The 16,143-nt window shown below is 40.3% G+C and overlaps 1 protein-coding gene across 7 annotated transcripts in view; it reads right to left on the bottom strand.

Moving 5' to 3' along the window:
- LYST (lysosomal trafficking regulator) overlaps positions 1–16,143 on the bottom strand; it is a 250,417-nt gene that overhangs the window by 153,867 nt on the left and 80,407 nt on the right. The gene's annotated exons all lie outside the window — the stretch shown is intronic.

Consider the following 16,143-nt stretch of genomic DNA (forward strand, 5'->3'; position numbering starts at 1 on the left):
TGGGACAGTGAAAGGCATTTGAGGATCTATGAAAACTCAGAAAAATACTAAAACCAAATAATGAATAAACTACCACTAAACCTCATATCCATGTCGAATTTTTAAAAATGAATTAATCTTTTGTGTACAATACCATGAAGGCTATTTCTAGAATACTAAAGGATAAATTTCTACTCCTGGTGTAGCCGCAAGATGCTTCTGTTTAGTTACCAGTTTTCGCTCTATGGTTTTGACTAGACAGAGGCATAAAAAATATTTCCTTAACATAGCTACAAGGCAACCATGAACATTTATTTTGAATCACAAGTTTTATTTTTTTATTTTTTTTCAACTTTTTTTTTTATTTATTTTTGGGACAGAGAGAGACAGAGCATGAACGGGGGAGGGGCAGAGAGAGAGGGAGACGCAGAAGCGGAAACGGGCTCCAGGCTCCGAGCCGTCAGCCCAGAGCCCGACGCGGGGCTCGAACTCACGGATCGCGAGATCGTGACCCGGCTGAAGTCGGATGCTCAACCGACTGCGCCACCCAGGCGCCCCTTGAATCACAAGTTTTAAAATCAGAATGATCTTTAATTCTTTCAAGATGCTCAAAGCTAGAGAGCTTTCTTAAATTCCCTTCAGCTTGGCAAACAGTACTTGTACCACATTGTTCTAGGCACTTGAGGATAAAGTCTGCAGGCAATGGGATTAGCTGTTCGACTACACAGGGCTTTATGTGATGTAGGAAAAGACACCCTTTCCCAGACTGTGGCAGCCCCACAGCTAGCAAAGTACAGGCTAGATTTCGGTCCCAATCCTCCACTCTGAGCACCAGACATCAGTCCATCAACTGCCAGACCAACTGAAACAGTCCTGGAATGAAGCCTCACTACACCGTCCATACCTGCTCCTGCTGCATCCTGAACTACTAAAAATCATCTCGATATTTTGAACTCTAAAATTACAGAAGGGGAAGTTACTGATCAAATTGTGAGCCTAAATATGGTACTTTATTAATTGCTTTGACTATTACAAGGTGGAGCCATCAGGGATGTTATGCGTGATGCTATGGCGATTCCAGGTAACTCAGCATGGCCATTAGAAGTGGAAGTTGACAGGGACGCCTGGGTGGCCTCGTCGGTTAAGTGTCCGACTTCGGCTCAGGTCATGATCTCACAGTTCGTGGGTTCGAGCCCCACATTGGGCTCTGTGCTGACAGCTCGGAGCCTGGAGCCTGCTTCGGATTCTGTGTCTCCCTCTCTCTCTCTGCCCCTCCCCTGCTCATGCTCTGTCTCCCTCTCTCTCAAAAACAAATAAGCATTAAAAAAACAAAAACAAAAAACAGCGGAAGCTGACAGACAACTGGATCCGTCTGTTTTCCCCTGTTATCAGGGAACACTTCTAGGCCACGCTGAGGGACTTCTCTAATACTTGAAACTGGGATGGCTTCTTTATCTATATTTTACGCAGCCCAGCTTGGATATCCATGGAGTTTCATTCTATCCAAGATTGTCACTCTATCAGCGGGCAGAGTCAGTTGTGCCCCCCACCTTCCTCTACCCCACGATCACACACACAGCTGCACTCCGACCTTTATCATCCCGTATTCTACCGGAGGGCCATAAAGTCTGCAAATACAGCCTTGGAAACTAGATTGAAGATATCCTTAGGGCATTATATGTATTTGCCTCTGTTTCCAAACTACATAAACACCCTGTAGTTACTTATGACCGTCTGACCCACTAGGTCATGAGTTCCTTAAAGGCCAGGAACTTAATAAAAAGTCTTATTACTTTTTGTACTTTATAGCTAACACATCAAATTTAAAAATCGTTATTAGTATCATATTCAACTTTTTTTAAACTTTAAGTTCATTTATTTATTTTGAGAGACAGAGAGCAAGTGAGTGAGTGAGCAGGGGTGGGGCAGAGAGAGAGGAGAGAGAGAATTCCAAGCAGGCTCCATGCTGTCAGCACAGAGCCCGGTGTGGGGCTTGAACTCATGAGCCATGAGATCATAACCTGAGCTGAAATTAAGAGTTGGATGCTCACCTGACTTAGCCACCCAGGCACCCTATCATATTCAACTTCTAATGCAACAATTCCTATAATGCCATAAATAAATAAAACTTTCTCCTAACAATATTATAAGAACTTTTATATTCTTAAAATAAATGAAAAGCATAGCAAAATACCTGTAATCACACAAATGACCTCAGGAAAATAATGTTTCACTTCTTCTTTTCTTTTTTTAATGTTTATTTTTGAGGTGAAGGGAGAGGGAGGGGCATAGAGAGAGGGAGACAGAGGATCCAAAGTGGGCTCTGAGCTGACGGCAGACAGCCCGATGTGGGGCTTGAACTCACGAGCCATGAGAACATGACTTGAGCCGAAGTCGGACTCTTAACCAACTGAGCCACCTAGACGCCCATAAGTTTTACTTTTTCTAATACAGTGACTGGTGAAGTGTAAAACATGAATGGCTGAAACAAAAAGCAAAAACCTGACAATGTATTAGCTATACCTGTTAGTTTTATTTCATCAGAAATTTCATTAATATGGCATTTACTTCAACAAATATTTATGGAACATTTATAACCTGCTGGCTCCTATTTTTGGCACTAGGAACAGTGCAAAAACAAAGTCCCTGCCCTCATGGATTCCAGTGAGATACAGACAGATGGAAAACAAACATATCGTAAAGTCAGGCAGTGCTAAGTGTTACAAAAAAGTAAAGGAGTAAGGGTACAGAGCAACAGGAATGCTACTGTCATAGAGATTCCAGAGCGATAAGGCTAAAGAGGTAATATCTGAGCTGAAGCCTGAATGAAGGAAGACAATGGGTCATGTGAGCATCTGGGGAAAGCAGTCCAGGACTCCGAGATTAGTTTCTGTTTGATGCACTGGATACTGAGTGCAAGAGAAGAAGTTAAAAATTATTACAAAGAGGGAGAAAAGCTACTCATTCCCACTTGCCAGGGACTGAAGTAAGGTGTGGAAAGGTGAAAAAGAAGTGTTCCCCTAGAACTGTTTCTTCTTAAGAATAGAAGTCTCCTTCCCGCCTGCCCCCCACCCCAAAAAGTCCACAAGACTTTTTAAGGCTGTGTGAAGAGCAGCACTGTTTAGTGATCGACAAGACAAACAGGACAGGAGGATGGGACGGAACATAAAGTTCTATTTTCGCTATGCTAAATCTGACAGGTGGCTTGAAAACCAAGTAGATATTTGGATACACCAAACTGGACTCCAGGTGGGGAGGCTGGAACTGGTGAATCAATTTGGGAGTTATCAGCATACGGAAGGATTTTAACAGGACGAGAAGGATGAAATAACCCAGAGCAGTGCTGTCCAACAGAACTTTCTGCAATGACAGGACTGTGGCTAGTGGCCACACTATTGATCAGTGGGGAACAGAAAGTGAGTATAAATGAAGCAGACAAGAGATTCTAAGGCTCAGCCCACGGGTTAGCATCCCCAAGTCGGGAAGCGGAGCAGGATCCAGCACAGGACACTGAGAAGGAGCAGCAGGTAGGGCAGGAGAAAAATAAGGAGAGCGGTGCCTCCCAGAAACCAGGTAAAGAAAGCTCAAAACAGGAAAGATTGACCAACTGTGTCAAATATTGCTGACAGGTTGAGTAAGATGAAGACTGGGTAATGACCACAGGATTTAGCAACATGGAAGTTACTGAAACCTGTCAAAGAGTAGTCTCAGTGGAGTGGCAGAGGGTGGTGAGGAAACGGAGGCAAGGGGGTTAAGACAGCTGTTTTGGGAAGTTCTGCCACTGGGTGGCAAGGAAATGGGTGGTAGCTTGAAGGGAACATGGGGTGGGGAGGTGGTGCTTTTTATTTATTTTTTAATGAATGACATTATGGCACGTTTGTAAGCTGAGATACTATTATAGCATGTTTGCATAGCATGTTTCTCCAACAGGGGAAGGAAAATAAATGAAAAGCTAGAACGAGAGGAGGTAATTGCTGCAGCAGTGAGTAGGCAATATGAAGAGTTTCTAGCACACAAGTGATAGGAACAGGGACGGTTCACGTGATGGAACAAAAAGGATGACAGTACGTGAGTACACGCAGGTAGATTAGCAGCTCTGGCAGCGAACAGACCAAGATTTGGGCGCTTTTGTTTCCTTGATGAAACAAACTGCAAGGTTCCCGGCTGAGAGTGAGAAGTAGGAGGAGGTGTTAACCAATGAGTGGAACAGGGTCAACACAGCAACCCCTAAGAGACTTCCCCCTAGGCTGCCATTAGTAACTAAGACTGAGTTCGGGTGTTCAATCCCTGGCCCTGTATTATGGTGCAATTCCCCAACACGTTCCCGTGCACAGAATGATCGAATGGATGATGTCAAACACCGTTTGGGAGCCTAGATATATCACAGCCTCAGCATCTCCTAACCTGTGCATGTGGCATCCCTGCCAAAGGCGGAAACTGGGCTACCTGGAATGAATTGTTCTTAGAAAATCCCTGTAACCCTGACTGCTCATCTTTACCTTTTGTAAATATTGGAGAATCTTTCAAAATGATCTCTAGAATCTTCTGCGGAAGTAGCATCAAGCTCATCGAAATTTATGTTCATATATATATATATACACATGTATTTATGTTCATATATATACGTATGTAAATATACATATATATGCGTGTATATACATATATGTATATGTACGCATACACATATATGCAAATACATACATACATAATTTTGGAACTTTAGTCCTCCACAGTCTTCTAACAGTTTTCAAATTCACCACAATGACTCAAAGATTACCAGTTTGTCAATGACATTAACACATTTTCTCAGAATCTGAACCTGAGATGTGAACTCATTTAGAGCAGCCAATGGTTCTGGTACAATCTCCTCTCTAATCCTGGGCTTAAACTTTCTCCTATTATTATTCTTACATCCAGTCTTACTAGTCTATGTATAGATCATTCTTCATCATCAAAGAAGTCAGCAACACAACAGAAGCTGAGAATTTTCATTTACTCTCTGTATCCAATTATAGGGTCAGGGTTTTTGTGTATTTTTTTAAATCTTTTTAAAACATTGTGTGTATAGCTGACACACAATATTACATTAGTTTCAGGTATACAACATAGTGATTCAACATCTCTACACTTTATGCTGTGCTCACCACAAGTGTAGCTACTCTCTGGGGGTCAGTCTGTTTAAAAGAAAAAAATCTATTATTTGCTTGCTGTTTTCATCTTCTACATATAAAATGTAAAAGGTCACCCTTAACCTCTTTCAAAACCTCAGCTCATTATTCTCTCTTAGTGTTGGACTCCATCCGCCGCCGCCCCTTTTTCTGAGAGAGAGAGAAAGCGTGCACGTGTCCGTGATCGGGGGGAAAGGGGTGGGAGGTGCAGGGGGGCAGAGAGAGAGAATCCTAAGCAGGCTCCATGCCCAGTAAGAAGCCCAATGCAGGGCTCAGTCTCATGACCCTGAGATCATGACCTGAGCTGAAATCAAGAGTCAGACACTTAACTGACTGAGCCACCCCGGCATCCCTGTATTCTCTTGTTAGACGTGAGATCTGTACCTATATCTACATATTTTTGTTTCGTATCCTTCTTTCCTTCTTCTACACGTATTATTTTAAAATATGAGTTCATCTGGCCACTCTACCTCTCTTTTCTTCACATTATCTCCAGTGGTTCAGTAAAAACTCTGCCTATGGCCACCTTACAACCACCTTCCCTTCTGGAGACTATATCCATGGCATCTTATCTATCTTTTCTTTGAAAAAAGATATGTATTTCTAATTCTCTAAATTCCAGCTTTGATCCATATTCCTCTTCCTGTTTTTTTTACTGATCCATTTAGCTACCATTTACTAAAACACCCACTCTGTGCTAGGCACTAAGAATGCAAAATGTGAAAGTAATTCCGTCTCTGCGCCTAAGAAGGTCCCATTATGGTGGCAAAGGCGAACCAATACACAGGTACTGTATACTGATGAGGGGACACTGAGCCCAATTTGAGTAGTCAGGGAAGCTTCATGATGGACACAATCTTTCAGTAAAAGTTGAGCATGTAAAGGGAAAAAGAAAAGGGGGGCAGAAAGGCATTACAGACAGAAAGAGCAGCTCAAGTCAAGTCCCTGAGAGAATTATGGTTAAGTGTGGTAATAAAATACAAAATGAGAAGCAGGAAAACAAGGATGGAGAGAGCAGTGACCAAGGATGAATAAAAGGACCTCCTGGTGGGCTCAGAGCTCAGCAGAAGTTGAAAACCATGAACGATGGGTAGTGTCACTTTTCTCAGATGTTTGAGATTCTCCCGCAGGGCTTAGCTGCTTGGATCTAACAGTAGATAACACAGATTGTGTCGCTGACACAGAGATGAGAGTTTGGGTGGGTGAGGCAGCAGAAGTAAAAGGGAAAGGGAATCAAGGGTACAAGTGAGAGAACAATCCATACAGTCAAAACTGGGCTGTAGACCGGGTAGGAAAGAGACAGAGGCCAGGTAGATGCTGACCTACAAGTTGAAATACAGGCAACCCACGTCTATGAGATTAAAGAATAAAAAATGAGGGAATTAAGGATATAGGAATTTTGGAATTTTTAGATTTCTGAAACAAGCAGTTCCAGATCATAACATCACCCAGAGTGTGACCCTGCAAGTAGGTGTCTGAAATGCAAGTTAAGGTCACTGCAGTTAAGTAACCATGAGGCTGGATCATGGTTAGCTCTTAAATAAAAGTTCCTCGGTGACAGGGATTTTGTCTGCCGCGTTTACTGCAAAATCGACAGCATCTAGCACAGTATGCGGCACAACCTTTTGTTGAATTTCTTAAATGAACATCACGGATTTTTCCCAGGATTCCCATTATTTTCACCTGTCTAAGGAGCCCTCATTGTGGGTCAAAATTAGGCTCGGAGTTATCAGCTCCCCTGATTATTTCCTTAACCTTCTGGAAATGAAACGGTCAATAAAGGAAGTCAACAGCAGCCCTGCTTTTATTGAGTGAGACTTCCCACAGACATTTGGACAGCCGACTATGATATCTCAGCTCTGTTCTGGTTCTGTGATTAATTTCCACAACCTATTATCCAAAAGATCACAGAATTAAGCCATCACCGTCAGTCTTGTGGATTCTGACATAGTCATTTCCTTGACGTACAGTATAAAACTACTACACCTCCCCCCTACACCAACTCATTACCACAGATATTCTTCAGTTTTAGGCATTTTTTAATACCTTGTCCTTTCTGTTTTAGTCAGTGCTACCAATAACATTACATTTACCACTGAAAATAAAATCTCACGCTCAACAATAGGATAAGAAAGGCTCTCTAGGTCACCAAGTTGCCTCCCTAAGAACCATCAAACCTATCACTAATTCATTCATTCATTCATTCATTCAACCAAAATTTATTTCTTATTCAATAAATACTTACTAATCTGCTTACTCATTATATTTCCCTAGTTCTAAATCTGTTCTGAATAGTCCAACAGTCAGCATTGTGACAGTGGTGCAAATAAAGGCAGGACATTGGGAATCTAGCCAGTACTAGCCGCAACACAGAGCTGTGTCAAGTTGGGCTTCCTTTTCCATAAAATGTCTGTCCCACAGAATTACTGTGTGGATCTTCAAAGATTATATAACATCAGGAAACGTTCTTGGTAAACACTACAGCTTTTTAAATGCTCAGTGCTAGGGGAACAGCAGAGAGTGCCATCTGCAGGAAGAAAAAGATCATCGCCACCTGTCCTCAGAACTGTGTATGGAAATGTTGATGTTCTGCTCTATGACCATATAGTTTCCAAGGAAGCACTGAAAATAAAAGTAGGGAGTACCTGTCTTGTGACTTTGATAGAAAAGGAAAAGAGGAAAAAGACAAGAAAAAAGTTTATAATAATGAACTTTATCCTTATAGCCTCATTAGAAATCACATATTTTCCTCGGGAAATGGTAACATTGGAAGGACTCAATTCCTAACTTTAACCAAATGCCAAAATCCTGGTAAATTCATCTTTATTTTTTTTATTATTAAAAAAATTTTTTTATGTTTATTCATTTTTGAAAGAGAGAGACAGAGCACAAGCAGGGGTGGGGTGGAGAGAGAGGAGGACACAGAATCTGAAGCAGGCTCCAGGCTCTGAGCTGTCAGCACAGAGCCCGACGTGGGGCTCGAACTCACGAACCGTGAGATCACGACCTGAGCCGAAGTCAGATGCTCAACTGACTGAGCCACCCAGGCGCCCCTGGTAAATTCATTTTTAAAATAATATTAAGTGCTTGCCTAAATTTCCTAATTATAATAGTATTAGGGAAATTGCCATTGGAAAGAATATCTTAAAATTTTTCTTTTAAAATGTTTATTTATTTTTCAGAGAGAGAGACAGAGACAGAGTAGGAGCACAGGAGGTCAGAGAGAGAGGGAGACACAGAGCCTGAAGCAGGCTCCAGGTTCTGAACTGTCAGCACAGAGTCCGACGCGGGGCTTGAACCCACAAACCACAAGATCATGACCTGAGCTGAAGTCGGATGCTTAACCAACTGAGCCACCCAGGCGCCCCGGAAAGAATACTTTTAGAAATGTATTATGTACCAGGAAGGAGGAGACTGCTATCAATCACAGGATTATTGTAAGGATTGACTACAATACTATACAGAATAATAAATATTCAGTGAATTCTTTTGAATCAGAACTTGCCACTATTTGAAGCAGACTTTTGAAAATAAAGGCTGGCTGTTATGGACTATTAATCATGCTAAATCCCATCTCTCCAGAGTTCAATATATATTGACTAGAGACTGATTAGTGACTTTCTCAAAGATCTCACATATTCTTTGTAACAAATCACTAAATCTAAAAACCCTTAGGAGAAAAACTTGATAACACTGTACTATTTCATAAGTGACATAAATAAAGGTATGAATATGAACATGTTAGAATCATACATTTTCACAATGGCGGAAAAGTTTAGACATCATATTATCCAACCACATTCCACAGTTAACAAAAACTGAGGCTCACAGGTCCACAGTCCCATGGTTAGGTCCCATGACAGTTGTCTTGGGAGTTACATGATATGTTTAGAGCTAATTAAGTAGAACGAAAATAACCAAGTTTATTAACCAAGACGTGACCCTTCTCCTTCTGTCAGGTCAATTAAAAATTAGACAATGGGCAAAGAAGTTTCCTTAACACTAAATACTATCTCTGAATGTTATCCGGAACTTTGACTCAAGTCTGCTAGGTTTCAATCTACATACCTGGAAACACGCTTCAAGAACCTCTCTACAAACTTCTGTTTGTTGCACTAAGTGCAAATGCAACTAGACAGTAATCCTGCCTCTGTGTCCTATGCTGTTTCCTTCCACCAGTCAAATATCCTGCCACCCCAAACTTCTCAAGGTATTCTATAGCTTCATGTTATCTTTTTGCATATGTTTCCACATTTCTCTTTTACATCAAGAAGTAAATGAACTGGAGAAAAAAAAAAACCCCACAAAACTCTGCTCCTCCTAGAAAGAAGTATTCACATTTTAACAAGAAGTAACACCTTCAGCTCTAACTGGAGTTACAAAGTACGAGATGCATTAGTCACAGAAGTCAGCTCTGATGTAGATGTTCCATATTAAAAACATAGGACTACACTAATCCTTAACCAGTAAATGTGTGTGTGGGGGGGGGGGGGGGGCGGGGAGGAGGAAGAACAGTTGTACTGTTCCTACTTTTATTCTGCATTATGCATTTATGTATTTGTATTATAGAACGCAAAAAGGTGCTGAAATAATTTTAATTTATGTACAATTGCTTAGCCTGATTTAAAAAACTCAATAAAATGAAAATGGCAGTGGTGTGGGGGCAACAGGTGGAAATCTAAGCAGTGGCCCCAGAAAAATGAACATACTATTTTTTTTTTTTTCACATTTCAGGAGTCGACAAACACCCACCTATTCCCCTCCCCCTCTCTAAGCCCACGAAGTCTTGGTTAACACTCTCCATTGTGGCTGCCTGCACACCTGTACCCGGCCCAGAGAGAAGTCATCATGACCCCTCATTCGACAAAGCTGGCCTGGGTACAGCGTAGCAAGGCAGAATTTTGAAGTAGATTGAGAGGCAGCCACACCAAAAGGTACCGAAGTTAAGCCCTTCCACAAGCAGTTCATTTTCCCTACAACAAACAAATGGGGAACCAGATATCTCAGAAGAACCTGGGTTTGATCCTGAGCACCGTAAAAGAATGGAGATTGAGACACTGTAGTTATAGTGAGGTGGCAATAAGAACTACAAAGACTCATCGGGGGAAATCATCTCCTGCCGCTTCACACCCTCCTAGGAGGAATGTGCTAGAAGGTTTACACCAAATGGCTCATACATCTTGAAATCACATCTCTGGATTTTTATAGAATAACGAGAATGATGGTGATGATACAGCTAACATCTAACACAACTACGAGACATGAGGCACTACTGTAAGCATACTACGATAGTAGCTGGTTTATTCCTCATAAGGATGTTGTAAGTACAATTCTCTCCCCACTTGTCACATGTCACAAACTGAAGCACTGTGAGGTTAAGCAACTGCTTCAGGCCACACAGCTACTACGCGTCAGAGGCAGGATACAGACTCAGGCACTCTCTGGATTCTGCATACAAATTTCTATTCTCCCAAGCAAACATCAACTCCTCCCTCCAACAAACCAGCTCTTCCTTCCTCACTCCTATTTCAGTTGATGGGCTCTACCCAGTTACTCAGGGAAATGCTACCAGAATAGCCATTTCATCTGGGGCCCAGTCAGTTCTTCCGTTTGACAGCTTTGCTGGTTTACCTCTGCATCTGCTACTTGCTAACTCTATGACCCTGGCTTACTTGGCTTTCTCTCTCTAAGTCTCAGTCTTATCTAAGAGCATGTAAAATTGTTGCAAATATTCATTCATTCATTCAAGCTTGTGCATGCAAATGGGAGAGGGTTAGGGGAGAAGGAGAGGGAGAATCCCAAGCAGACTCCACACTCAGTGCAGAGCCCAAGGCGGGGCTTGAGCTCACAACTGTGAGATCATGACCTGAGCTGAAATAAAGAATCAGATGTTCAACTAACTGAGCCACCCAGCCACCCCTGCTGTGAATATATTTTATTAATTTAAATTCAAGGTCGCTAACACACAGTGTAGTATTGGTTTCAGGAGTATCCTGTTGTGAATATTTAAATTACATGGGATAACTCACATAAGATGCGTTGCATGGGGAGGGACAGACTGGAGGAAGATCAATAATTATTAGTGATTATGATCATTACCTTGAATGCCTGGATGCCGGAGCATCCACAGGCCCTCATCCCCTCTCTCACTTGTAATACTGACAACCTCTTAATTGGTTACTCTGCCTGGTCTACTTTCCATCCAATCCAAATTCTACAACTGCTAAAAATGTCATTCACGTTTCCTAAAATAATAAATGACACTCCAATTCCTAGGGAATAAGTTCCCAACTCCTTATTATCGTGCTATGTCATTCCCTCCATCTAACCTTTCTAATCTCTCGGCACATCTCAGAACACGTTCCAGCACCCCATAACTCCTCCTAAGGGTGCTCCCTGTCTCAACACTATTTCACTAATGTTGCTTGTCATGTTGTTGCTGCTGCTGCAGAAATTCCTATTCATTCCCAGTTCATTACTTTCAACATGCCTCTTAAGACTCACCGCCTTGTGTTAACGGTATTGTATTGTTTCTTTCCAAACAAGATTATACTCCCCTTAAGAAGGAAAATCAGGTCTCACTTGTTTCGAAAAAAAAATCTTTTTGCCTAATACAGTGCCACAGATAGTAAGAGCTCAACAAACAAACACCAATTCATTTGATACTAACTTTGATAGAAAACATTTTAACATTCAAATTCCTTTAGGAAATTTTCCCACAACTTAAACTCTGAGAAATAAATAGCCACATTTACAAAAGCCTTTTTCTGTTCGATAGCAGGCATTTAAGGTACTGAGGAAAGTGCTACAAAAACAGGTCAAAAACGTTACCAAAAATTTTTTAGATTAAAAACAAAAAACTTTAGCAATAAAATCTTGGATGTTTATTCTTCCTATTTTAAAGATTATAATGCAGAGGACACAGTTTAAAAGTTCTTTAAAATCAATTTTAGAAATAACGGTTTTCCATATCTCCTAAAGAAACAATAAAAACCCAGATTGGGATCTTATCCTAAATGTGAAATGAAAATAATAAAAATGTTTTATATAGCAGCACCATAATCATCAGTTTTTAATATTTGTCTTGTATAAGGTAAAAGAGTTTGCAAATTGTTTCAGAAATACTGAACACAGATATACAGAAGCTGTAAAGACACCACGTAAGTGTGCATGGCAAGAGTTTCCTCTTATTCCTTCATAATTCTTATAGACACAGTGAAAATTAGCTTCCCTTCTAAAAACAATTTGGTCGAGGCAGTCAATTACAGACAAATGTGTTCACCGTTATAAAACGTGGCACATCAAGAAAGATTAGCAGTGAGATCAAGTTGAGACCCAGCTGCTTACTCTGCCACTCTAACCATCCGTGAAGATGGATAGATAGATAGATAGTAGGAGAGAAGGTACTGAGAGTGATAGAGAACAGAAATAAAAAAGGAGTATATATTAAGCAAATGCATTTCAACTTCAAACTATGCTTAATATTTTTTTCTACTACATTGAGTATCATCACAATTTAGTTTCTACCACTGTGGTAAACATGTAGACACGTGTAAAGAAGAGGGGTTAAAGTTATAAATGAATTACATACTGAAAACCAAATGCTATCACTTTTTATAGTATATCAGACATCTTTTGGTTAGGAGATTACTTTCATAAAGTGCATTAAAATGTTCAAGAGGTTGGCAGTATAGTCTAAAGAATACTACACTAAAAACCAAGAGATTTTAGGTTTTCTGTTTTTGCCTCAAACACTCTTTAGAATCTTAGGCAAATGTTTAACCTTTCTGATCCCCATTTTTCTCATACATATTAAAACAAAAACAGGGGCACCTGGGTGGCTCAGTTGGTTAAGTGTCCGTCTCTTGATCTCGGCTCAGATCATGACCTCACAGTTCATGAGATCTGCCCTCACATCAGGCTCTGCACTGACAGCACAGAGCCTGCTTGGGATTCTCTCTCTCCCTTTCTCTCTGCCCCTCCCACGCTCATGTGCACACACATGAGCATACATGCTCTCTCAAAATAAATAAAAATAAAATAAATAAAAACAAAAACAAAATAGATGATTTCTAATTATCTTTTGGGTGTGAACTTCCATGACAGTACAGTATGCAGAAAACAGAAATATAGTAATATAGTAACAGTAAGCATCAAAGTTAATTTAAAATTAAAATTACACATGCTAATGTTTCCTTAAATTGTGCATAATCAAGTTTTATCAAAACTACCTTACTGGGTTTCTATTTTTAAAAATAAAGTGTAGAGAAAATGAATATGTTTCAGTTGTATGGAACATATGACTTCAGAAATATTCTCCGGGGGTGCTTGGGTGGCTCAGTCAGTTAAGCACCTGACTCTTGATTTCAGCTCAGGTCATGATCTGGCAGTTCATGAGGTCGAGCCCTGCATTGGGCTCTGTGCTAACAGCACGGAACCTGCTTGAGATTCTCTCTCTGCCCCTCCCCAAGTTCTCTCTCTCTCTCAAAATAAATAAATAAACTTAAAAAAGAAAAAAAGAGGGGCGCCTGGGTGGCGCAGTCGGTTAAGCGTCCGACTTCAGCCAGGTCACGATCTCGCGGTCCGTGAGTTCGAGCCCCGCGTCGGGCTCCGGGCTGATGGCTCGGAGCCTGGAGCCTGTTTCCGATTCTGTGTCTCCCTCTCTCTCTGCCCCTCCCCCGTTCATGCTCTGTCTCTCTCTGTCCCAAAAATAAATAAAAAACATTGAAAAAAAAAAAATTAAAAAAAAAAAAAAAGAAAAAAAGAAATTTTCTCCAAAATATTTAAATAAGGCTAACAGAAAAAACTTAAAGAACAGTTACCATCTTTGGAAGCATTATTAAAGAGGAAATCCAGAAGACAGTAAAGGATTTTAATCTTTAATAAACTCTAAGTTACAATGCATTTAAGATCCAATAAAGTCTAGACAAGTAAATATTAAAAAGTAGTATAAACGCAAGCTGATAGAAAGACACAGCTGTTCCGCAAGTTACACCAGTAAAACCTCCTTTTACCATCGACCAGGATACACTGAACTGTATACTTCAATGAATCAATACCCAGAAGCAGTAACAATGAGTGATTTTATGAACAGATAAATGTTTTGTTGCCCTTTCAAATAAGCCACATTTATATAATAAAAGAGGAAATCATTCTTACCATTGTTTTAATTTCACACCCATCCGAACTCAGTATAATAATTACACTGTTGAAATAATACGTATGCAATTACAATTATTATTATTCCATCTAAGGAACTCAGACAAATGAACCTACAGAACTAATTAAAATTCTAGTGTAGCAAATCACATTTTGATCAGAGCAATCTTAAAGATCGAAGAGAAAGAAGAAAGGAAAAAATTAATACACTATTATTGCTCTTTAAAAGTTCATAATACTCAAATGAACATATAGAATTGATTTCACTTATGCTAAGTAAATTACTAAAAACAACACACTCAGCCAAAACCCAAATGCTACCACAGATAATTTAAATATATTTAAGTAAAATATATTTCCACTAAGCAAAGACACAGTTAACTTTGAAACAGTTAAACGTAAGAACAAATTCCTAAAAAAATAGCAAATCCATCCCAACAACTATCTTGGGGATTGGACATGGTTAAACCATGCCAAAAAAACCAGGCGTAAAAATAGAGAAAAAACAGAAGCACCTGGGTGGCTCAGTCGGTTAAGTGTCCGACTTTGGCTCAGGTCATGATCTTGCTGTTCATGGGTTAGAGCCCCGTGTCGTGCTCTGTGCTGGCAGCTCAGAGCCTGGAGCCTACTTCAGATTCTGTATCTCCCTCTCTCTCTGCCCCTCTCCCACTTACACTCCGTCTCTCTCTCTCAAAAATAAACATTAAAAAAATTTTTTTTTAAGTAGAGAAAAAATAGGGGCGCCTGGGTGGCTTAGTTGGTTAAGCATCTGACTTCGGCTTAGGTCATGATCTCACAGTTCATGGGTTTGAACCCTGCGTCGGGCTCTGGGCTGACAGCTCAGAGCCTGGAGCCTGCATCAGATTCTGTGTGTGTGTGTCTCTCTCTCTGCCCCCTCTCCAGCTTGTGCTCTTCCTCTCTCTCAAAAATAAATAAATAGGGGCACCTGGGTGGCTCAGTTGGTTAAGCATCCGCCTTTGGCTTGGGTCATGTTCTCGTGGTTCGTGAGTTTGAGCCCCACCATCGGGCTCTGGTACAGAACCTGCTTGGGATCCTCTCTCCCCCTTCTCTCTCTGCCTCTACCCTGTTTGCACTCTCTCTCTCAAAATAAATATTAACTTAAAAAATTAAAAAATAAACATTTAAAAAAAGTAGAGAAAAAATAACCAACAACATTTTTCACAAAACTAAAACAAATAATACTAAAATTTATATAGAACCACAAAATACCCTGAAAAGCCAAAGCAATCTATTTTTTTAGTGTTTTTAAAAATTTTAATTCCAGTATAGGGGGTACAACAAAGGGGTACATGAATCCCTTTAAATTAGTTAGGCAAAGCAATCTTGAGAAAGAACATAGCTGGAGGTATCACAATCTCACATTTCAGCATATACTACAAAGCTACAGTAATCAAAACAGTATGGTACTGGCACAAAAATAGACACATCAGTAGAAGAGAATAGAGAGCCCAGAATAAACCCATGCCTACACAGTCAACTAATCTATGACAAAAGAGGCAAGAAAATACAATGGGAAAAAGACAGTCTTACCAGACGAGTTTCTTATACTATATGTGGAAATAAGTTCAAAATGGATTAAAGACCTAAATGGAACCATAATACCTAAAACCATAAAAATCCCAGAAAAGAGCTCAGGCAGTAATGTCTCTGACACCAGTCACAGAAACATTTTTCTAGATATATCTCCTCAGGGAAAAAAAAAAAAAAAAAGGCAAAATTAAAACTATTGGGGACTACACCAAAAAAAAAGTTTCTGCCCAGTGAGGGAAACCATCCAAAAAACAAAAAAGCAACCAAATAAATGGCAGAGATACTT

The sequence above is a fragment of the Neofelis nebulosa genome, chromosome 13 (genome assembly GCF_028018385.1).
Source record: "Neofelis nebulosa isolate mNeoNeb1 chromosome 13, mNeoNeb1.pri, whole genome shotgun sequence".
In the NCBI taxonomy this organism is placed as follows: Eukaryota; Metazoa; Chordata; class Mammalia; order Carnivora; family Felidae; genus Neofelis; species Neofelis nebulosa.